At 47.1% G+C, this 24678-nt stretch overlaps 1 long non-coding RNA gene across 3 annotated transcripts in view; it reads left to right on the top strand.

Annotated features, from left to right (window-relative positions):
• LOC118700000 (uncharacterized) overlaps nucleotides 1–23782 on the top strand; it is a 76422-nt gene extending 52640 nt beyond the window's left edge. The window contains exons 4-5 of one of the 3 annotated variants that reach the window (XR_004982169.2): nucleotides 5459–6375; nucleotides 20821–23782. This is a non-coding gene — a long non-coding RNA (uncharacterized LOC118700000). Of the gene's footprint in view, nucleotides 1–5458; nucleotides 6669–12619; nucleotides 15654–20820 lie in introns of those variants that run through there. The other 2 variants (XR_004982168.2, XR_004982167.2) reach the window with 2 other exon arrangements.
• Nucleotides 23783–24678: the final 896 nt, after the last annotated feature.

The following is a 24678-nucleotide window of genomic DNA, read 5'->3' as shown; positions in this document are numbered from 1 at the left end:
TCCCATAGCAGATGGTTCTGCATGAACTTCTCCAGTGTGTTTCCAATCTCATGAACAGCAGTTCTCCCAAAACTGCTGCGGTGTGGGTCATTCTTCCATGGGGTGCAGCCCTCCAAGGACAGGCTGGTCCAGCCTGGAAGCAGGGGCCTGCTCTCTCCACGGGGTCTCCCACTGGATCACAGCCTCCTCCAGGCATCACCCACTCCAGCATGGGCACCTCCCCTCGGGCTACAGGTGGATCCCCATGGGCTACAGAGGAACAGCTGCCTCACCATGCCCTCCTTACAGCTTGCAGAGGAATCTCAGCTCTGGTGCCTGGAGCACCTCCTCCCCTCCTTCTCCACTGACCATGGTGTCTCCATGTTGTTTCCCTCACATGTTCTCACCTCCCCCTCTTCTCTAGCTGGAATTAACACTGCGCACACACCTCACTTGGTTTTGATTTTCCTCTTAAATCAGTTATCACAGAGACATTACCAACCTTCCTAGTTGGCCCAGGCTTGGCCAGTGTCATGTCCATCTTCAGAGCCATCAGCCATTAGCTCTGCTGGACATGGTGGAAGCTTCCCTGTGGCCCTCCTGCTACCAAAAACCAGGCCATGCAAAACTGGCACACTACGAGTTATTCAAATAACTTTTCTTGTGAACTGAACTATTTCCTGTGGATAATGCACTGTTTTGCTACCTGCTGCAGAGATAGAGTCCCCCTGAATGCCTAATGCCTGTGTACTGCTGCTCTGCATGACTGGGAACAGTCTCCTGATCACAGTGTGAGACAGGAAAGCTTGGACTTAGCAGTTCTGTGAGATTTACAAATCATAACAGCTAATCAAGATTTAAAGCAGCTCTGGACTGAAAAGGCTAGCAAGTGGTCCAGCTGTGAGTTAATTCATTAGTTGCAGTAAATATCACTGGAAGAGCTTGTCAAAAGGAAATGTGAAGCAGCTGAAAAGAATCGTCCTTAAAGTGAATGTCAGAGGTTTTTGCAGCTGTCATCCAGTGGACTGGAGACTCTGGGCATTGGAGAGAAAATGAGGGTGAAAGACATAAAAATTTGAGTACAGAGGATAAAGTACCAGTTCCCACTGAGTGATTATAAAGGAAGCAATCTCACCACTACAGGGACCTAATTAGGGACTGAATCTCACAACCATCACAGCACTCTGAGAAACCCAAACCAGTGAACACAGCCCGCTCCGAGCAGCAGCTGGAGGAGGCTCTGCTGCCTCAGCAGCACAATGGAATATCACGTTTGTGTAGCTGGGGGCATTCCCAGTGTCCTGGTGTTCTGCTCAGCGATCACTTGGGTCCAGAGGAGCCACATCATTTTCCTGCCTGCCAGCACAGCTTTGTCCTGGTCCTGCAGAAGGCAACAACAGGCTTCCACTGCCACATACCTGAGCATCCCAGAGGAAAGGCACCAGGACCCTTTTACCCAGGCAAATCTAAGAGTTAATTGTCAACATTAACAAGAGATTTTTGCATTTCTATGACTGATCTGATAAATCACCACTTTTCTTGCTCTCCTAAATGTGCAGATCGATGTGAGTCCTCAGGCCTCCCTGGAGACACCAGTGCTGCCAGCCAGAGGTTGCATGTATAGTTCACTCAAGCCTTGGTGCAGGGCTCAGCTCCACCTCACTCCAGCTATTGCCTGTCTGAGACACTGTCACCCTTCCCTCCATCTATGTGGAAATGTGGAAACACTGGCTTTAATTTGAAGATAATCTTTGGCAGCAATGCCCACTCCCCTGCTCTAGCTGCTCCCTCCTACCTCTGTGTTGCAGTGCATCACCTAATCATTGGTATGCCAAGCAGGGAGTTCTCTGAGTTGGGTCTTTTCTTTGTCTGGTGATTATTTCTAAGCAGCAGCAAGTTTTCACTGGATTTTATTTATGACTGGGTCATTCTGGGTGCTGGTCCTTGGCACATCCCTCCTGGTGCCAGGAAGGACTGTTGCCTGCAGGAGCCATGCTCTGGGGTGGGTGAGTAGCAGGGTCAGCAAGAAGGAATTCTTGTACCTGGTATTGCCTTGAAAGGCACTTTTAATGTAACCCTGTGAGGGTTGCAGAGATGTCTACCATTATCACTATTACTAGCAATGACATTTTTCTCTAGCAGGATTTTCCAGGCATCGGGAAGGAAGCCTTCTGAGACAACTTGGGCAGCTCAGGGAAGAGAAGGGATAACTGCTCAGGATGCACAGATATATCATGTTTGGGGGGCAGTGGTTTATGGGTCTCCTCTGAAGCTGGTAGGAGATAGGTGACCTGCCCAGAGAGAGCTCAGCTGACACCTGACAAGGGCATTTTCATAGCCAAGATAAACAGATGCCTTTTGTTTTATTCCAGGGAAAGCAAATTACTAGCCTGAGGTCAGGCTAGCCTATATCTTTACTATATGAAACAAGCCTAAGCCACTTCATTTGAGGTTGTTATTTTTTTGGGTCAATATGAAACATTTCTATCTAGCATTTATTTTCCATTTTTGGCCATCACATGCTGCTGTTTTCACCTATGTCTATGTTTTCTTCTCTAACATTTCAGATCTTCTCTCTTGTAATATTTAAAATCCTTATTTGACTGATGCTGCAGGTGGAGAGCATTAGTTACCTTCCATGACCACTCTGGCCACAATGACTTCCTTTGCTTGACAAGCTGATTACTTTGTCAAGGTGAATGTTAAGTCTACCAGGAGTATCTCTGTGTGTCTTTTGCAGGATTGCGGCTGCAAGCTGGTTTCTTATTGGGCATGCAGTTTCTCCAGACACAGAATACCTCTGAGGGGATATTTTCCCCCTCACTTTCCTCCTGAGAGTGATGTTGCTGAAGTTTATACCAGTAAGATTTAGATGGCTGTATCTCTGAATTTGACAAGCTAGTGGATGGCAAGCAAACCCAACCGATGAAATTCCATTGATAAAGAAAATTCTCATCCTAGCAACTACCCAGAAATGTCCACAAGTAGAGATTAGGAGTTAATAACAACTGCACCAAGTCTGCCAAAGCTCCTGGGGATGTGACCAACAGACACTTCTGTGGAGCCAAAGAATCACTGCAGTGCCTGCTCCCTGCTGCCCTTCATCAGCAGGTTTGGAAGAGCAATCTCAAGAGGGTGATGGGGCTGATGGGCTCCCCAAAGTACCAGTTACAGGCAGTAGGGATCAGTCAGGAGCCTTCATGATAGCTTTGCACAAAATGGCTTAACACTGTGTGGACTCATTAAAGTAGGAAAGAAATATCCTGTCAGTTGTCACTGGGGTTGGTGTCTCAGATTGCTGCTGACACGGGAGTTCATAGCCCCTCTTCACAGAACCAGTGCACAGTGCAGGATCCAGGTGTGTCTCTGCTTGCCAAAGTGGCTGTAGGCAGGACCAGACTTTGCCATGCACAAGCCACCCAGGCCTCCTTCAAATAGTCATATCCTGCATGATCCCTAAAAGAGGCCAGACAGAACTGCAGCAGGGAAGCTGTAGCATCTGTTGTGCCTTCAGATTGTCCATTGGATATAGTTGAGACACAAGAGCAAAACTCAAGTAAATGAAATGCATTTCTTAGCAGTTCCTGAGAGTGAACAGGTTGTGTTGCTTGTGAGCTTCAAGCCACATCAAGTGGGGGGGGTCTTCCACAGAGAAATTGCTGCCTCTGGCCCCAAAATATCATTGTAAGAAGGTAAGAAAAACACCCACATTTCTCTTAATTTTTGCTAGATGGTACATTATGAGCAACTGGCAGTCAGACCACTATAGATAATAAGAATTCAGGAAACATTACTAAGCAACACAAAGAACAGAAAACAGTGTGTATTTTCTGAGAAGATTGGGGGGAAAGTCCTGTGCCACTGAATGCTTGTGAGAATAAGTCCTAATAGGTACAGTAGCCAAATGTCACCTGGGACCAGCATGTGAACAATTCTTTTGTAATATTATTTAGCAAATATCACAGCATCTTGAGCTCATTGCAGAGTAGAAAAGAAAAAGTTGGCCAGTGTTGTTTTCTGGTGGTACAGGAACATTAATTTCTCTAACCCTGTGTGGTGGTATCTGACCATACCTGAGGGGGCAGGTCAAAGGAAAGCAATGTGTAGATGTGGTTTTCAAAGGCACTTATTTCCTCATTTACTGCTAGGAATAAATTTCTTCCTGGCATATTGTGAAAGAAATAGTAAAATAAACAAAAGCATGGTATACTTTGCAAGATGAGGCAAACATTTGTAAGAAATACCTTTGTAAGATGAACCTCATGGCTACACTGCCCACAGGCAAACCAGCTCTGGGTGCCATGTGAGCACTGAGGGCAAATGCTGGGCTGCTCTTTTCCCAAGCAGATGCTGTCCTGGGGCTTCTTTCCTCATGGCAGGAAGGAGAAAAAGCAGCTTTTACCATCGAAGTGCATGACATTCCTGCTCCTCCTGGGTGGATGTTGGAACCCAGGAAATTCCTCTGGCTGCCCTGGGAGGACTCGAGACCCTGACAGGGGGCTTGGAGACCTTGGCACGGAATCAAAAACACCTCTGCCTTCAATTTTAGCCCTTGGAAAAAACAATTACCAACCTTATATGAGGATTCACAAGCCACGAAAGTTTAAGTAGAATGATAGTTAGTTTGTTACAAGATAGAAAAGTAGAATTTTGAGTTTTTAGAATGGGGGTTCAGAAGCCAAGATGGAGGGATTTGGGCATGCCTTGTCCTTCTTAGCCTCCATCTTCTGGGGTTTTTGGCACTTTTGGATTGGTTTAGAGTAGAAACACACTGTCTAACATAGGTGATAGATATTGGAAATTATTGTAAATAATGTACATGTAGTTTTTAGTATAAAAAGATAACACCTCCCCTGAAGGTGGTCAGTGTGCCTCGGACCAACCTGCTAGACAGACTCCAGCAGGTCAGAAAAGGAACGTCATAGATAACAAAGAATAAATAACCTTGAAAATCAGAACAGAAGAATCCTGACTCCTTCCGCTGCCAGGCTGGGAAAAGAGACTCTCTAACACATCTCAGGGTCATCTTGACCACAGAGACCCCCGAGAGGTGGAAAAGAGAGGGAGCTCTTCTCCCCCTCTGCCTGCGAGGGAAGCACTGACTATTGCTGTGAGGGGCAGGAAGCTGTCTCGGGGCAGACCTTGTTCCCCGCAGGGACCTGCACGCCGGCCATTCCCTGCCCTAGACCAGTGTGCTGGGATGCCCTGGCCTGCCCTTCCCACGCCCCCCTTCTCTGTAGCTCCGAGCTCTGCCACTTTCTGTCTCCTTGGAAAGGTAGAGGTGGGGGAGCAGGCTCCCGGCAGCTCCAGAGGAGCAGAGGGTCTCCATCGGGGGTATCTCCTTGCAGGAGATGAAGAAGGCGCCTCTGCCGTAAGGGCTGCAGGCAGGAGCAGGCACCAGCCTCCCTCTGCAGCCGGCAGCGCTCTGCCTTTCTCGTTGTTTATTATCTGACGTCTGTTTTCGTGTGTTTCCCTGCAGGCTGGGAGCCAGGAGGGCTGGCGCTCGAGACACCTCCTCCTGGTGGGCTGCCAAGGACGGTGGCGGTGTCCTCCCGGCCAGGGCGGTGGCCCCCGGCACACGGCATCCGTCCCTGCTGCTCGCCCGACCCTCCTCTGGAGACCTACTTCTGCTGGGAGAGGCAAGGTAACCTCGCCACTGAAAATAGCTGGGACGGCGGCCAGCGGAGATTAATGGCTTCATTAACGTCCCCGGTTTATTTATAGGCTTAAAAATGCCTTGGACCTGCAAACTGAGCGCAGTTGCTCCGTGTAAGGCAGGGAATCACAGGTCTCCTGCTTCTGCCTTTCCCCTTCCTGCTATTTCATTCTGATTGCTGGGACTGTAAAACCTCTGGAGAAGGCACTGTTTCTCATTGTGAAGCTACTTTGTAAACCTTCCTAACTGAAGGGACACACACAGATACTTTTTTTTTTTTTTTTTATTCCCCAAGAATGATGTATTTGTCTGGTCTCCTTCCTCTACCAACTTCTTTTTGTGTGCACACTATGTCCTGTGGCCCTCTTGGAGAAAATTCTCTATTTCATGAATTCCTGAGGCAAAGGCTGAGCAGCCATCACAGGAATTAGTTATTTCCCACCTTGGGTTTTAAATTGTGAGCTCTGTGGAAGGAAGACTGAGATTCTCATGGCTGTGGAGAGCATGTAGAGCACTTGGGACGTGTAGGGCCCTAGTGAGAAATGCAGATGCAATTAGTGATCGTGCAGGTCTTCCGACAAAAGCAGCAGAGCTAGCCCAGCACCCCGGTCCTCCAGGAGCCTCATGGGACTGGTGACAAAAGAAAAAACCATCCCAAGTGTGTTGGCCCCAGAAGAGGAGTTTTTGGCTCATGACCTGTGGCCATACTGCCTGGCCTGTTTCCCAGAGATCAGTGAAAGGTAAGTGAGAAAGGAGACTTGTCAGCAAGCACAAATCCAAGGGATAGGCTGTGTGACTGGGAGATAGAAGGCTCCATGAGTAGAGAAAAAGGTAAAAATGCCTGTCCTCACACCCAGAAACATGGATCACCAGTGTGGCAGCTCATGGAAGTTAGGTTGTTTCAGAGGGCAGCCACCCTTCACTTCACTGTTGCTTTTTTGTTGTATCAATCTGAGGCAAACTCCTGTGTCAGTCTCCCCTTGGCCCTCATCTTCTAGGGATGAAATAAAGAACCAGCAGAGAACCACTCAAACCTCTGTTGTCTTAATTTTCCCTCTGGGCAGTGAGAATACTTCAAAGCAGAGTGAATGAGCCCAAAATGGTAGAAGGAGGGTTTCTGTGCTGCAACAGGTGAAGCCACAACCCTGGGATGCCCTCACCCTGCCAGCAACTGGTAGTTTTGAGGCATCTTCAGGCCTTGCTTTCTCCTTCTTCTCTTTCCCACTTGAGTTCTTGGCTCCAGATATCCTCCATCCCATCTTGGCCAGGCCCCAGCTCTGCTGGGATGGGGCTGTGATGAGGATGGGAATGCCTGCTCACATCTCACTTTCCACATCTGTTAAATGGGACCATGACTTTCTAACTTTATATGGAAGTGTTCCAGGCCAGGTTGGATGGGGCTTGGAGCAGTCTGGTCTAGTGGAAGGTGACCTTGCTCATGGCAGGAGAATTGGAACTGGATGGGCTTTAAAGCTCCTCCCAACCCAGAACCATTCTGTGATTTTCTACAGTCCATGGAAGGGTAAAAGCAGACATGCAATTGTTCAGCCATCCAAAGATGATAACTGGGAGAGTATTTCTATGCCTGACATACATGAGATCCTGTGTCATTTTAAAGTCTTCAAAAAAAAGACAAGTCATATGCAGCACCTGAGACAAAGGCAGGAAGGGGGGAAAGAGTCGTGTGTAACTGTATTCTATTTATTCTAGGAAAGAGACACATTTTATACTGTTGTGTCTCATCTAAATTCCTGAACATCTGACCAGAAAAGTCAGTGCAGCTTTCTCACTAGACAGATGTCAGACTAGGGGAGTGAGTCTTGTGACAAGAGACCATCTGCATCTCAAACTGATTACCTGCTTTGAAAAGTGAATATAAAAAGTAGGAGTTTTGAAGTTTTTTTTAAACAAGATGGCTAAACTTCATTTCAGCTCTGAGACACCTATCCCTGAATGCTGGTGCTATCCAGCTTCTTTGACATTACTCATCCTGATACAGAAAGCAAGAGCTGGGGTTTTTTTCCTGTTTCACTGGGCTACACCCAGTTGTAACCATATTTAACCTTCCTTTTTCTAGCTGCCAACACTGGGTGGCACTAAGTAACTCCTTCTGACATTTTACAAAATTGACTCTAAAACCTTGAATCACACCGATTTGGCTCCACTCTGTCTTGACAGCAAATGGTTTTGTTTGAGAAACTTCAGATCATATGGTTGTTGCATAGAAACATCTGACTTGTGTGGCATGTTTTGTACTTCCCTGGTTTGTTAGGTTGTTAAAACTCTTATGAAATTCTGGCCTTACAGCCTGGTAAAGGTTCAATGTGCTGTTGGACTTGAAAGCCAAATTTCCTGTATTGAGTCAAGAATTTATGGAATACTTTAATATATACACCTGAATATCCAATCTGTGCTTTATGACAGAGGTTTAAATAAGTCTCACTGAAAGGCTGAGGTTGAAGGGCAACTCTGGAGATCACCTAGGCCAAGTCCTCTACTTGAGCAAGGTCAGCCAAAGCAGGTTAACCAGGTGGTCCCCAAAGGGTTCCAGGAGCCTGTTGCCAGCCCCAGAGTTTCCTTGTCAGTCTCTAACCAGAGCCTGGACACTGCCATGTCTGCTGGCCACCACTGCCAGCTACACTCTAAAAATCTTGCTAAAATAAATCAGCTTTAAAAGAAACACCCCCACAAACACGTGGCTGTCACCCCCACCCCTGTGCTCACCCTACAAGTGCCCCAGCCACCCTTTAACCAGCCTGTGATGGCTCCTGTGGGCTCTGGGAGATGCTGGTGCATATGGTGATGGAGGTGGCAAAAAATCAAGGCCCACTGCCATGTCCTGGTAACAAACGTTACCATTGTTGTGTGTGTACCTGTCCCTAAGAAGGTGTTTACATTCTAACAGAAAGCAGATGGCATAACCTGATGGGCTCATAAAGATGTGTGTCCTGAAAGGAGGACACAGAAATGCCACTTATAGTAGCTAAAAAGGCTCAAAACAGAAATTAAGTGAGCAAGTCTTGACAGACTTGCCAGGGCCATTCTGACAGCAGTGGGAGAGGCGCAGCTGAGAAAGAAGCTGCCCAGGGTGAGAGATGGTAACTGCTGAAGGTCCTTGATGTCTCTCAGCAGAAGAGCAGGCAGAGGGTGAGACCATCTGGCAACTACATTAGAGCCAGGGCAGCAAGGATGATACATGAAGCAGTACCTGCAGTATCCCTTCCCTCTCCTGTGGCAATGGGAAAAGGGTACAAGCAGAGCCAATGATGTCTGAAGAACAGCTTACTCACTGAAATGCACAGCTTCTGGTTGACAGAAGCTATCTGCCAATTGGTGTGCAACCATTCATCAGAATTAGCCCCAGAAATAAGAAACATAAAAATGGCTTGCTTTGTTTGTTTGAGGTTCCTTTTACTTTTTTTTTTTTTTTGAAGCTGATCTCAAAAGGAAACCTCAGCTGGAGTGAGGATTTACCCAACATGCTGTGTCTTCAGAGTGTGGCCAAACCACAGGACAGCCTGCAGCGGGGCTCTCCTAATCCTCTTGCTCAGGGTAGAATTATTTACACTCTTTATTGGACCAGATAGAGCAGGAACACTAACAGGACTAAACTGCCTGCCCCAAAGAGCAGGCTTGGGATCTGGTAGGTAGTGGACAAGAGCAGTTGTTTCAGAGTAGCATTGGCTGCGCAGGGCCAGCCAACAAAAAAGAGACTGAATTTGACAGCATGGCACTTGACTCCAGCTTAGCTTGGCCCTGTGTGTTGGGCTTATGGACCTTAGAGCAAACCAAAGTATTTTTGTAAGTTTAGTGGTTTTTTATCCCAGCATAAAATGCCCAGGAAGATGATGATATAGCTCACCAGTGCTGAATTCCATAGGGTGTGTAGCATGGCCTGGACTGAGGCATGAGAGCATTCAGGAGAGCTGGAGGATGGAAAGGCTGGTGGGACCATGCTGGAGGAATATCCTGAGGGAAAAGAGACAGAGCTTGTTCATGTGGCTCTTGCAAGTTCTCCCAGGAGTATCCATGCTCAGAGAAGCACTGTCTGGTGGTGGATAGAGCTGCTTGTCCCAGTCCAGAGGACAGCATAGGTGTGTGCTGACCAACACCACGGGAACAGTCAATGATGAGGACCCAGAGTCAGCTGGGGAGCTGTGTTTGACATTGTAGGCACATCTGACAGGCATAGCTACATCACCAGCAAAGAACAGATGGACTCCAGCCCTGGATTTGTGCTCACTGTCTGCTGGGCTCTCTGCTAACTCTGAGCCTTTGGTGTGGATCACTCCAAGTGGCAGTTGCCAAGGTAAATGTTCTCCTTGGGAAGCAAGCTCTAGGCACAGTGCCTGAGTGCCCAGGGGTGCCACTCTGCCCTGGCCTTTGTGCTGAGCAGTGTAGGCACAGCAGGGCACAGCAGGGCACAGTGTGCTGTGCCTCTTTGTGCTCCATCTCCATGTGCCTCCGGTGCTGCCTGGCACACTGGGTGTGATATTGCTTCCAGGAAAGCTTTTAAAAATATTTTCCATATGAGAAACAGAAGAGGTTTGAACTTGCATCCTGTGTGCTCTGAGGCTGTGTTGCAGGCAGTGGATTGCAGTGGGTGATAGCTTCTCTTCATAGGCCTTGTGGCTGAGGACAAAGTTTTCTTGGGAATCTCCCTTTCCATTCCCATGAGGGTTTTGGGGTTGGCCTGTATCATGCTTTTTTAGCCTTTAGTTTGATTGCCAAACAGAAAATCAAGTATTGGGAGATCTGCCCTGTCAAATAGACAAAGGCCCCAAGAGGCAGAAGCTTTTTGGAAAGAGGCCTTGGCTTTGCAGGGATCATGAGGATTTGGGCAGAATTCAGGCAGAGGATAAACCCCACTATCCAAGAGGATAACTTGAGGAAAGGGAGTTGCACAGGGTTTTTCCTGCTGTAGGAACCTTTGCTGTAATTCAGCTCGTGTTGATTAACCCTGGATGCTGGATTCTTAAAAAGTGATTAGTGAGATCACCCTGGAAATAGAAACAGATGTGCCATCTGTTATGCAGTGTATGGGGCTTAGAGGGAGGTTTTACTGAAGCACTGAAAGAAAGGAGGAGATCCCAACACTGAAATGAGATTTTACTCCTGTCACCTTCCTGTTTACCTCCCCAGAAGCTAAACACCCCTATGAACATGTGAGGTGAACTGGTGGAATTCGCCTTCAGTGGACTGGAGCTGTAGTTCTGGCCAGTGACTGGGTTGAGAGATGAGCTTTGGTGGCATCTCAGCCTTCAGGGGAAGACATGGTATAGAACTTGGTGTCAGAGACACTCTCCAAGCACCTGGAATCCCAAAGTGGGAAGTCTGGGCTTCAGTCTCAACTTGTGCTGGTGCTGCCTCAGAGCACCTTTCCCCTCAGTGAAATGTAAACTGGAGGTAGTTTTTTTTTAATACTTCTGTGGAGTTGTTCCTGTGCTGTATCCCTGCCCCAAAATGCTCTCCCTTCATCGTGTAGTGACTCACTGCAGGTCCCAAGGATTACCAGAAGCACTAAGCAGCTCTGAGACAGCAATTGCAATTATGCTTCTACAGCTGTGATTGTCCACAGCTGTGTTTTCTGTCTTCCTCCAGAGCAACAGAGGATTTTAAGGAATGGTGCAAGGCTGAAGAAGCCAATACATCCATATGTGCTTTCCTAAATCTAAGCTGGCATCCTTCTGGGTGCCACAACCTCTGGAGAGCAAAGTGCACATTTGTGCTGTTCATAGCACTGCTGCCTGATAACCAATATCTGCTCTAACAGGGGAAGCACTGCAGCACCTGGGGAGAACGGGAGCGGGTTCCCTTTGATCTGCAGGGCACCTCTCTCAGCACAGCTGCACAGCCAGCTAGAAAACTGTCAGGATTCTTGTTTTCTGCTTCTTTTTTCTCAGACTAAATCTTGAGTTTCATACTCAAAAAGAGCCTCTGGCAGGCCTGCGTGTAAAAATATAACAATATAGTGATATTTGATAACTATTTGTTATTCATACATACTGTCTATTCATATTCAGGAGCAGAGAAGGGCCATTGCTTTATGACCATGCAATAAAACAGGTCACTGCTCCCCGTGTGCTTTGAAGCCCAGGACATGATCCAGTGGGGGTAGAAAATGAGACTCCAGGCACATAAAAGGGATTACTGCACTGGATGCCTTGGCAGAGACCAGACCTAAATACACAACACACCTACAAAGCACAGGTACAGCTCCACAGTGGAAAAGGAGCCCAGTGTCCAGCTGCCTCCCTCAAGCAGAGGTGTTCCAGGGAAGCTGAGCACTGCTTCACTAATACCTTTGGGGATCTGCTGAATGTGGAGCCTGCTGGCATTGCCCTGGGTAAATCCAGCTGCCCCTTAAAACAAATTACTTAACTGCCCTCGTGTTGCTCCTCTTGCCCACCTCTACCCACTATCACCTGCCCTTGTCTCTGGAGTCTCCACTGGGACCAAGGTGGAGCGGGTGATATGCCATAAGGAGGAGGGTGACTAGATGGATTTAGGATGTAGTTGTTCTCTACATTTCCAAAATGTCATCTCAACCCCCACCAACACCCCCAGGTTCAGCATTTCATGGCCATCCCCATGGCTTGCTTCTCAGGATGCTGGGAGTTTGGAATTTGGAATTCAGGAGGGTAGAGGGGACAGCCTGGAGAAGATGGCTCACCTGCTGGAGGCCAGGGCACACCTTGGGGCAGGTAGAAACTTCAAGAGCTGAGTCACCACCTCCTCCCAACACCACCTGTGTGGTGAGGAACCCAAGTAGACCCCACCAGCTCCATTCACTCCAACTGGAATTTGGGGACACAAAAATTTGTCGTGAGCAAGAAAGGCTCGGGTTTAGTCTCTGGTTCCCTAGAGAGGAATTTTGGCCTCACAAGGAGTTAGGGGACAGGCAAGCACAGCACAGGTGGAAAGCAGGATGCTGTGGAAGCCTGTGGAGCCAGCAACACCACCAACATCTCTTTTTTTCCCCAGCAGTGGCAGCAACCCTCTGCCTCCCATCCCAAATGGAGCTGCCCCCCAGCAAGCCCGGCTGTCCTCAAGGATGACAAGGCTCTTCCGGGCTCTCACTTGTTCATGCAGGGCTGATCCAAAAAAGATGTTGGCAGAAGATGTTACAGACCTTTCAAAATCCCCCTTCATACTCCAGCACTTCCTCCTTTCCATGCTCAGACAGGAATCACACGGGTCTGGACCTCATTCCCCAGCCCTGGAGCCCCAGCAAGCAGAAGCCGGTGCCTGCAGCAAGTCCTCCCAATTACTCCTCCTAAAAACACTCTCACCAAACAGTTGATTAACACAACAAAATGTCCTCTCTGAGCACCTGTACATGCACAAGGATCACACACCCACTGCCCAGGGAGAGGACGAGGTCCAGACTCCTCCTGGAAGCCCTAATGGGTGAGGGGAGAAGGGATGTTATCAAGAAGGTCAATGGTTATCCTCAGAAAAAAGTCACATAATATAAATTTTTTGTCCCTCTAAAGCCATGGAAACAAAAAGACGTCGTTACTCTCTATTTCCATGGAGCTTTCATCAGAAAAATGGAAAGCATGTTTAAAAAATAGGAAGAAGAATGTGGGGAGCCTTACCAAAGGTGTCTGAAATCTCTGAGCGTACCTGCCTGGCTGTGTTAGCACTGCTGGACCCTGTGCCCTGGAGCTCAGCGATGCTCAGGGGACAAGGCAGTGCACCCACGGGGGGACTTTTCCCTGTCAGCGTTCACACAGCTGGAGCAAGGACACAGGAGGAAGTGCTGGTGGTCCTGAATGCTTTGTTTGAGCAGCTGAAGGGAGAGATGTTTTCTCCCATGGTTTATTGGAAAAGCAGAGTAGCGTGGCTGCCAACACAGCGACAAGGTCCCCACTCAGTAACGAAGGTCTGCACTCAAGGGCGTGCTGGAGCACACTCTGACATGGCAGCCCAGCCTCCCCTGGGACAGACACCACTCAGTGCTGGACCTACAACCACCCACAACAATCCTCACACTGCCCCTTGGGCCTGCCTGCCCTAATAATAACTCTGTAGTAACTCCCCTCTCCACACACCCAAGCATAACCACACATTTTTCCCAAGTGTTTAGCAAATGTAACCTCTGTGTTTTATACCTTTCACTCATTGATCACGCTGATGTGTTTCTCTTTTGGACAAATAGTCATTACATCTGAAAGTTTATGGCTTGGCTTTGAAGTTAATGTTCTCTGAGATGAAGGAGAAAGTTCACACTTCTTCTATTGCTTCCAGCCCTTCTGGCTGCAGACCAGATAAGAGAGTGATGCCTTCAATTTACAAGTGATGACTATTTTTTCAGGCAGAAAAGCTGAAAGACTTCTTAATGTAATAATGGCTTGAATATTGCTAGAGTACTCAGAAGAATGCTAGAAAAGGAGGGAAGTCAGTCCATGAAACACATGGACACCTCAGACTGGTTATTTCTCTATTTACAGTCTCATTTTCATCTGAGGCTGCATTTCCCTTCCTCCACTCTTTTGCTGTTGCAGCCACTCTGACTCTGTTTGTCCACAAGCTGTCATTTTCTGCCAGCAACCTTCCTGTGTGGAAGAACAGCCTTCACAGCCAAAAAGTTTTCTCCTGCTTAACATTAAGAGGTCTCTCCCTCTAATTCTCATTGAATAGGTAAAGAAAATGCAGTTTTACGGCACACTCCATTAACAGCCAAGACTGAGTCTTTAAGTTGGAGGGTGTTAAGGCATCCAGTTCCTTCACACTTATTAGAAAATTGCAGCCTTAGTGTGACCTTTTCAAGACTCCTACTTCTCCTCCTTCCTACTGCAGCATCAGCTCCTCCAGCCTTCACTAGGAGAAAGATTTTAGAAGCTTTTAGGAGCAACCTGCACAGGATGCCTGGAGCATGACTGTCACTACCTGCAAGCTCCAAGGAGAGTAAGCAAGGCCTGAAGGGACATTGGAGAGGGATTGGGTTTCCCAGAGATCCATCAAGCCAGCTTTGGGAAGTCTCTAAAGATGGCAGAGCCACCACTTGAGTAGAGGTGCCTGCGCTTGCCCACATCCTGCTCCCCTGCCCACCATATCCCTCTAGGCCTCTCCACTCAGAAGTGGCTTTTCCATTTGACCCCATCAGTCATAGGACTGGACAAAAAAAGAGATGCCAGGGAGACCTAAGTGTACCCCTCAGCTGGGGCTATCTGAGCTGTGAAATGTAGCTCTGACAAGAACTCCTGCAGAACGTGCACAGTATTGCCAGTATTTTGATACTGCTAATGAGTAGATGTTTGTATAAAAAAATACCTTCTGATATGTGACTTACAAAACATCAAGATTTTCAGTAATTTAGGATTGAATTACACCCTGTTGTAGCACATAAGGGGAAGTATTAGTGCACTGCAGCTCACAGCTGGGCAGCCAAACCCGCTTTTCCTGTTCAATCGTCTGCCTTCGATCTGTTTCTCTTTAATATTCAGCTGAAATTCAGCTGAAAGGCATCAGCCATGCTCTGATCAGTAAGGTACCACTGCATGAATGTTTGTGCTCTTTGTGAAGTGAAATTTGGCACCTGACTGGAGGGACCACAAGCTCCCCAACAAATCCTGGATGCCTTCCTATTGTTGGGTCGGGTTCTGCTGAGAATTGGCAGCCCAGCAGCACAAGGCGCTCAAGCCTCCCTGGCACAACCACAAGGACTGGTCAGAAAATCCCTCCCAGGAGGTGATGAAAAACCCCAGGGTGCCACCAACATCCCCCACACCAGCCAACAGAGCCCCTCCATCACTACAGACCTGCAGCATCCTTTGCCACATGTAGTAGTTCCCTTTCGTTGGCATCTGTGCTGCTCATTTATTTGCCTCTGTCAGCATGACCAAGTAATGGGATGGGCTCTGCAGGATTTCTGTTGATCTTCCTCCATGTCTTGGCATTGGGATCTGGCTTACTGACCACTAAAGAAACTTCCTTTTCCTTTATTTCACTCCATTTCGTCCTTTGATGTAATGTGAAATAAAACCTACTTATTGTTAACTACACCTCACAACAGCAGTGGTTATGTTTGTTGCTGGTTTAGTTTCCAAGTAATTTAAATAAACAACTGAGCCATGAGGAGAAACTACAAAACATCCTTTTCCTCTGGACATCATGACATGGCAGGCCATTAATATTTCTTTAGCACAGCAAACTTTGAGGCTTGAAATACATACCTTGGTTTGTCAAATGGGATAATTATTAACATTTTCAACTATCCAGCTAATGAGTTCCTGTGTTGCAGTGAATGTGGTGCTGTATGGTGTTTCTCACACTAATTTCTTGGGAAATCTGGGTCTGTAATTCGGTGCAGTCCTCACAGCAGGAATGTGTTTCATCTTCTAAGGTGACGTCAGCCACTCTTGTCCTGGCATTAAAAGTCAGCCAGTGTCCCTTCCAGCTTTCCCAGGCAATCAGCAGCCAGAAAATCAGTGTTGTGCTTGGGAACACCAGTGTCAGGAAGTGTGAAGGTGGTTGATCTGCTTCTGGTGTCAGGGCTATCCTCTGGGAACCAGCCCCAGTGCAACACCCCCTCTATTTCAGTGAATACCCAATTTTCCTTCAGGAGCTCCCACAAGTGTTTGGCAGTGGCACACTGGGGACACAATGGATAAATCTCCCCCCAGGAGAACTCAGGGGTTGGAAGTCGCTTTAGGGTCTTTGATGCTTTTCTCTCCTTCCCCTGGGGAAGGCAGGGCCACTGGGAGTGGGGCTGGGTACCAGCGGCACTGGAGCATCCCTGGGGCTACCAGGGGCATCAGGACATCCCGTGCTGTGGCTCTGCTCTGTTTTTATGGTGCTGCCTGCTCACTTCCATTTTCAGAGGGTGGCATAGCTGAAAGTGAAGCTGTGCACCCCTCGGGGGAGACATTCTGGAGAACACCAGCCGGTTCCCCAACTCCACTGCAGAGCAATATTGTTTCACCACAAAAAAATCTCACTGGCCAACACACAGCAAGTCTGGAGCAGCCCCTGAGAAGCACCAGGCTCTGCATCCCATTAGGGCTGCCCGGAGGAAGCTGGACAGGATTTTTATTAAATCAAGCTCAGTCAATGCTTAAAGAAGGGCTTTTTTGAATTACGAGCTGAACCTCATGTTTGGTGCCCTGCCAAGCTCAGGATAGTGCGAGGAAGAAAAGGAGATGTATTTTTGGACTCCATGTCTGCTAACAGGCTGTTAGATAAAATTAAAGAGGCTGTTTGTAAAGAATCCACTGGTGCTGAAGCAGATGTGGAGGCCCGAGTTTATGACAAGATATATTTCTGGTGTTGGCATGAACAATCAATTTCATTCAGGACTTTCCTCATGCTGTAATGATTTGTTGGTTTGGGGTTGATTTCTTTTTTATTTATTTCATTATTTTAACTGAAACTGGCACAATGCCCTCATTACTTGTGATAAACTTGTTTGTTTACTTATGTCGTGGTAACCAGAGAGCTGGACTCAGGCTCTGCTTCCTTGGATGCTGCTTGTTTCCTACCAGAGCACTTGGAGCTGTCTGACACTGGCACTGTGTTTTAAAAATACACTGCTTTCCTCAGCCTTGCAGGCAGCAAGGGCATCACTGTGCTTTTACAAGAGAAATCAAGAGCACAAGTGAAGGCACATTGTCATTAATAATGTATGGTTTGGGTTTTTCCTGCCTTGCTGCTCCTCCTTGGGCCCTACAGTGAGTCCTGACTTCCTTATGGCACAGATAAAAACTTGAAAGAGAAAGCCCAACACGATTGCTGTGATCTAAATCTACAGCAGGGCATTGCATATGGAAGGCATAATATTTGATGGTAAATTTTTGTTTGACATTATAGTAGAAGTTAAGGGAAAAGGTGTCATCCTTGGCCTAGGGTTTCATAAGTGCCACAGGCAGATGGGCTCTTTTAAACCTTCCCCTCCTCTTCTAAAAGGAGAAACTCACAATCTGGACTCAAGTAAACCCTAAAGTCATAAAATACCAGGTTTCAATAAATCTTTGTTTTATAAAAACACATCGAGCATATATCAAAACAGAAACTGTAAAAGAAATTAAACATGTGTGTGTCACATACTCTGCTGGGGGCTCCCTAATAGTTTTGCAGGATCAGTGGAATAACGAGGTGCAGTTTTGCTCGGTGAAGTTTTGGCACCTCCCTGCAGCGCTGTTGGGCTGCCCAGGGCGCCCACCCAGAACACGAGCAAGCACCAGGGAAGGGATGGCAGCTCCACTCCCACCTCCTCTCCCTTCTTTCCCAGTGTGGACAAGCTGGGCTGTAGCTGTATCCCCACAAGCCCTGGGTATCACATCTTCCCTTTGGGGGCCCAGCAAAGTGGGGACTTGCTCCTCCAGCTCCAATGAGTGGCAAGGCCATGGCAAACAACAGTGCTGTAAGTCAAAGGGAGGGAAAAGTAAAATGATATCTGGGAGGAGGATTTGCCTGCCTGTTCCCGAAAAGTGGAAGAGCAAAGCAAAAATGAAAGGAACTGGGATCACACTGCAGAGACACAGATTTTAACAAGCTCCTTTTCAGGGCTTTAAAAGATTATGCATGTGACGTAATCTTGACATTTCCTGGCTGACTGGTGATTTCCTCGGATCAAATACCCGGAATGCTGGGGACTTGTCACCACCTGGTGCAGCTCCTATTACTTGCAGCACCCTGGGGACACAGAAGGAGGGAGGCACAGGGTTCTGGGTCAGGGGCAGGACCTGCACCCCTCTCCCTGTGCTCCCTCTCATCCTAGCTGGGTGAGACACGGAGCACACACCTTTCCTTTTAGAAATTCCCCTTAACTTTGAGAGTTGAGGTTTAAGGCTCCTGGCCGCGAGTCCTGCACCCAGAAGCCTTGGCAGAGAGACTAAAGCCTGCGAGAACTCTGGCAGGGACAGACCCTCAGACCTTGTCACAACATATAATCTATTTCTTTCAATCTGTTGTAGAATGACAATTTTATAAAATTCCAAGTGACTTGCTGGAGTAGTCAAAACCAAGACCAAAAGCCAGCAAAGCCCTATAAATGTTGGGGATCTTCTTATCATGAAGATTCATCAAGTTTCTGCTGGTAATGTGCTGAAACTTGAAAGTTATGGGGAAATAGAAAAAAAAATGCAGCAAAACATTTATTAGCGTTTTGTCAAGCATTGGGACAGGCTTCCCAGGGAAGTGGTAGAGCTGCCAAACCTGGAGGTTGCAACCAGAGCAGGCACAGCGGCAAACCCCCATCCTGACTTGAGATCCTCCAACCTCTGCTGTAGTGGGTAGAAGGAAAAAACCACAAACTCTTCCCAGAATTTTTTTTATCAGGATGTCCAAAGAGTGTCTAAATTTGGGTTGCTCAGGAGCTCTCAATTATTAATTACCCTAAAATAGGTACAACCAAAGGCAAGCAAAGAAGCACCTGTCTGGGAAGCACTCATACCATGACCAAAGACTCCAGGCAGCTCTTCCCTACCAGGGAACCACTGGCAAATCAAATCAGCTGGAGGCTGCCGGGGATCAGGGTGGTGGGAGCTGCAGGGCTCACCCTTCTGCTCCTGACCCGGCAGGTTCAGGCTGGCAGCGCCTTTTGCTGTGTGTAAACAGGGAAGCTGCAGCTGAGAGGTTAATGCAATTCCCCTCTTAAAAAGTATTTAGAAAGGGCATTTAAAAGAGTATCACCAACTAGTTTAATGCAGCACCAGCATGGCTTTAGTAGTATTTTGAAAAAATAGTCCTAATATTAGAAATAATATATATTTTGTTACAATTTCCATGCAAATAGTGTAAATAATTGATAGATGATGTTACAACCCTTCCAGCACAGCCCTGCACAGCAGAAAGAGAAAGTGAAACAAAGTGCAAGCTGGAAAGCCCCTGGGAGGGCAGGGAGACAAGGCCAGGAGGAGCCTTTGGCAGGGCTCCTGTCTGCCCAGTGACTGTCCCAGGCTCCCAGTCCCAGGCAAAGTCTGGGCAGAAGGTTACAGCAAGAATTAGTTAAGCAGCATGGGCTGGTTTTGGTTTTTAGCTTAAATATATTCCATGCGCTGGCTTTTTATACTCACATGGAGTTGCATGGTGTGAATTTCGGGCTTGGGTCACTTCAATTTTATTATTGCACGTGGCCCAAATAAACTTTCCTGAGGTTTTTCTTGTATGTTTTCTAAAGAGAACTGTAAAATGAACAGTTAAGTGGTTTGTTGGAGCTTTTGAATAAGGATGGGGAGCAGCTTCCCCATCAGTTTTACAATTATGCACTCTGCCTCAATCCTGACATTAAATGCACCGTCCCAACGCCAAAAAAATCAACAGTACTTACTTGACAGATGCAGATATTCAGATGCACAAAACAACTGTTTATTACAGGCATTTCAGGCAATTTGAATTGTGTCATGCATCCCTGTTTCCACCTTTCTTTCCTCCGTTTTGCTTCACTAAAAAACTCCACAAAGCTGCATGCACGCAAATCTGCTTCTCACAAACAACCTCCCAAGGTTAATTTATAACAAATTAACTTGAGGAGCTCAACACCTTTGCAAAGGCTGGTGTGAAGGCTCAAAATCTATAACTGGAAATCAAATACAGGTAAATCTCTGATTAAAAAAATAAATAAGGAACATGATTAGTAATCCTTTGGTGTTTGGCAACCAAACCAAGCGGAAAAGGGAGCAAGGCTAATGATCACACACCCCTTTTAAGAGCAGAGCTACACACTGTGCAGCACAGTAGGTTCTCTCTGAAGCATTTTTAAAAGTCTTCTGTGAGACAAAGGAGTTGTCCTGAACTTTTATTGTTTTAAAATTAATACAGAAAAATAGGAAAATAGGGAGTTGCCTCTGCAAAAGTCATGGACCAGTGATTAAGCACAGGGGTTATCAACTTAATCTCAAGTTTTGAGAGCACTGAATAGAGAAAAGTCCATGGAGAATACCCAGTTTGCAAGTTTACCATTGAAAAACCACCTGTGGAGCCTCTTCTGCCTTTTGGCCTTTTTCATGAAATCCAGGAGATCTCAGTGAGGAGAGATTTCTGCACACTGTGGGCACGAGCCACTGCTCGGAGCAGCACTCTGGAACGCGCTGTCTCCTTGTTTATATTTCAGTGCTATGCGTGATTAATCCTCCATTTCATTCATTGTCTTTTTACTTCTCTGCTACTGGGAACAGTAAATAAGAGGGAAGTTGTAACAAGAGCCTCCCTTTTATTCAGAGACCTTCTGTTTCCTGCAGGCTGGCGGCTTCGAAAAAAATCACAGCTCCATTGTGCTCCAAAGTCATACTGAATGATTCAGATGGAAAGAAAAACCCACGTCAGAAGGAACAGGGGACTCAAAGATGAGTGTCGAGGCCAGCAGACCAGGGACATCAATCCCAGGCAGCAGCACATCCTGAGAATGTTGTACCCTTGTGACAGCAGCAATATTATGGTTTACCCCTCTGCACCATGGGTCTGTGGAAGACAAGCTCTGCCCCCAGTACTGGGGTGTCCCTGAGCACCCCTGGCCCCACGGGACTGGCATCGATTGCCTGGGGGTGGTGGGGCAGCAGGAAAACGCTCCTGTCCTACCTGGAGGATGCTGATCCAGCTCCCAGCCGCTGGGGGAGGTGAACTCACTCCTTCCTCCTGGAGCAGGGCTGCCAGCAGCGGAGGTCAGGCAGGGCAGGAGGAAGGGACAGGGTCAATGGTGGCAGAGGCAGGCAGAGACAGCCCGGGGGCTCCTGTGCGGAAGCAGAGCGTGCAGTGATAGAGACAGTGTTGCCATCACCAAACATCTGGTGCGAATGCTCCCCAAAAATAGATCACTTCCTTCTTCCACCTCAAAGGAAACAGTGTTGGAAGGAGACTCAGATACCGCCGGGCTGGTGCAAGGTGGGGTTTTGTTCACTGCCAGCCTCCCACTGGGAGCCACTTAAACATTCCGGGGTGTGACTCTGGGACCAGACATCAGTCTCAGGCAGGTTCTAAGGGATCAGTCCTGTGAAACGCCCCGACAACCCACGTGGGTGCCGAGCCTCCCAGCGCCCCGGAGCAGAAACCCACCAGCACTTTCCATCGGTGCCTGGTATTGCAAAACCAATCCCTCTCTTCCCAAAAGCCGCTCTGGTGCCGAGAGGCTCAGGCTGTGATCAGCCCTCACCTGCATTTTCCCATACCAGTTTTACATCACAGTGCTGCTTCACAGCATCTTCCTTATTGGCAGGCGTCAGGAGAAATGTGTGTCAACAAATCTGAAGCGAGCGTAAGCGCCGCTACAGTCAAGTCTGATAATAAAACATGAGTCACTGTTAGTCAATCATTTACCAGCGCATGTCTTGCAAGAAAATTCTCTCTTCTAAGAATCACCACCACACAAATTTGAGAGTTGTTTTAAAGAGCACCCTGATTTTACTTTCAGCTGCGTGGCTGAGATTTCAGAGGGCTGGTTCCTGCTATCCCTACTCGCAGCCCACCACCCCGTGCTCCCTCTGCACCTGCGTTTCAAAGCCAGACATGAGGCACCCAGCCCGGGCATGACCTGATGCTCTTCCCGGGAGTTTTCACACTCAGTGTCTCCCCAACACCAGGAGTGAACTGGCAGCATGGAGAGGGCTGCTGGGACTGACTCCCCCAGATGCCATCAATGCCCCCCACGCCATCTGTAGTGTTGCTGCAGTGTTCCAGGGATGCACAATTTTCCCTGGGGACGGAATGAGGAAGAGCATGGTCAATCCCAGCATTTTGGCAAGGAAGACTTCTTCAGATTAAAAATATTATTTTCATTGTTTTCCTTCATTTCATTTTGGGAAGGAGCAGGAGGGGTCAGGAATGTCATCCCAGACATTTCTTCAAAATTGTTTTTATCCTTGGTAACAAATGCCCCTGCCAAACACAGCAGCACATGTCCTCGGTTTCCCCTCCATAAGCCTGATTTTTTGAATGGCTTCTTGGAAAAAGCATTTACATGGTGACCTCTTGCTGCTGTAAGATGTGCAGGGAGATGGGTCCTTTCCAGGCATTCAAGCTGTAGCGCTTGGTCCTTCCTGTTTTTACTGAGGAACTTTTGGGAGGTCAGAAATACATGAATTGAGCTTTTGCTGCCTTAATAGGTGAAAGGCTGCTGGAAGCACGTGGATAAACTTCCTCTGTGCCAAATGACCGTCATTTAAGTCAAACACTTTTTAACAATAGAGGCAAAATTTTAAAAGGTGTAGTTTAAAAAAACCCCCCACATTTGCCTGTCTGTCCTCCTTGCTCCGTGCTGCTCTGCCTCTTGCTGCCTAGCTTGATCTTGAGCACTCCTGCTGCAGGGAAGGAGCTTCTGATGTGGCAAACAGGTAGACTAAGCTAATTTATCACTCTAGTCTTTTATTCCATCACAGAGTGGCAAAAGGGAAGGCTCGTCTCTCTTGTGGGTCACCTCTAATAGCAACTGCTTCAGCAAGATGGATTTCAAAATTAGGTGCTCTTGAAGCAGAAGCCACACTGTATTTTTCAACAGCACAAAGCAGCCGTAAGAGGAATCTGACCTTCATTCTTCATAATAAATTCATTGGGGAAAAAAAAAATCCATCTTTGTTTTCAGCTTGAAGTACTGTCAAAAGAAAAGCCAGGGCACACACAACATTTACAAAATAAAAATACAAGACAACTTCAGCAAAATGATAAAAAACTCAGGGATTTACTTTTCCTGCTTCTTCTTATTTAAACATTGGAATAGAGTCTGACAGCTTGCCTGCAAGTACATTGTTTTGAAATAAAGACTGGTGTTAATTTAAAGTGGATCTATACTAGGCTAAATTAAGACCACCTCAAAGGTGCAATCCAGTAGCTAAGTCTGGGGAAAAGTTTATTGATACACACCCACATTTAGGCACTCCATTGGACTTAGAATGTTTGTGAAATGTCTCTGAATGTATTTCAGGTGCTAAAATAATGTCTGCTGCAGCCTGCCAAAGGAAAATGTCACAGTTATTTTCTGCTAAAGTGCCCCAAAAAGATGTGATCTGCAGACAAGTACAGACTCGTAAGCTAAAGAATATAATGGAGGAATGCTTGAAAGTATTTGGCATTTTACTGTTATTAATAAAATGATTGGTACATTTGAGTCCTAAAAGCCTGTAGCTGGTCAGCTGTCACTGGCACAGCCTGGAAATGGTGAAAATTAATCATCTCCTGTATTAAACACTATCTTTGTATTTTGCCATGTCTCCATTACAGACTCTGTATTGAATAACTCATTATAACCCAACACAGCACATTGCCTTTATTCCTTTAATCTCCTGTCAGGCATAGCTGGGAAGGCAGAATGGGAATGTTTATGCTAACCAGCAGGTCTAACCCTTAGGCTAGCAAGAATTAGGAGAGGTTTTTTCCAAGCTCGGCTTGTCCCCCATCCAGAGAACCTAACGCTGTGGCTGCAATCCACCTGGCTCCTCTTCTGGAGGAGTCACTCAAATCCATCTTCCCACTTTCCAGCAAGCCTAGACCCAGCTGTTTCTCAGCCTTTTCTTTCCAGGATGGGCTGGTTACACTGATAAAAGCAGCTGTAAAGAGGCTGTGTCAGCAGTGCCCTAATTAGGCTGCAGAAATCAGCCACTTCACGTCCCTTAGTTCAGGTTTCCAGGAGCCCGTTTGCCTGGACAGAAACATTTTGTTAAATAAGCTCAGCTTTTTGCTAGAGCTGGTGAGATCACTGAAAGCTTGGCAGGAGGGATGAACACTGTTCATACATTTAGTTAAACCAGCTTAAAATTACAGAGCATATCTAGGTGGCTCCTTTCAGGACCAACTCAAATAAAAAACTATCATAAACATCAGTCTGGCTTCATTTGGCATTCAAGGTATCGTAACTCCCACATATTAACATTCAAGTTCTCTCTAGACCAATCAATATTTGCTGTTGTTTAGAAAAGGAAAAGCTTTTTCTTGACCTCTGCAACAAGCATTTACATGAAGGTTAAAGCCCGAGAAGCTTTTTTATAGTGATGTCAAGGCTGTCAGCTCCCCTGCAGGGAACCACCACCTAAACAGTTGCAATTTCACCACTCATTATCCCTCTTCTACAGCAAGGACCCACTTTTAAAGATCAAGGGGAGGCAGGTTCAAGC

Source organism: Molothrus ater, chromosome 2 (genome assembly GCF_012460135.2).
Source record: "Molothrus ater isolate BHLD 08-10-18 breed brown headed cowbird chromosome 2, BPBGC_Mater_1.1, whole genome shotgun sequence".
Classification (NCBI taxonomy): Eukaryota; Metazoa; Chordata; class Aves; order Passeriformes; family Icteridae; genus Molothrus; species Molothrus ater.
The sequence above is the reverse complement of the archived record's forward strand: the minus strand, read 5'-3'. Positions and strand labels throughout refer to the sequence as shown.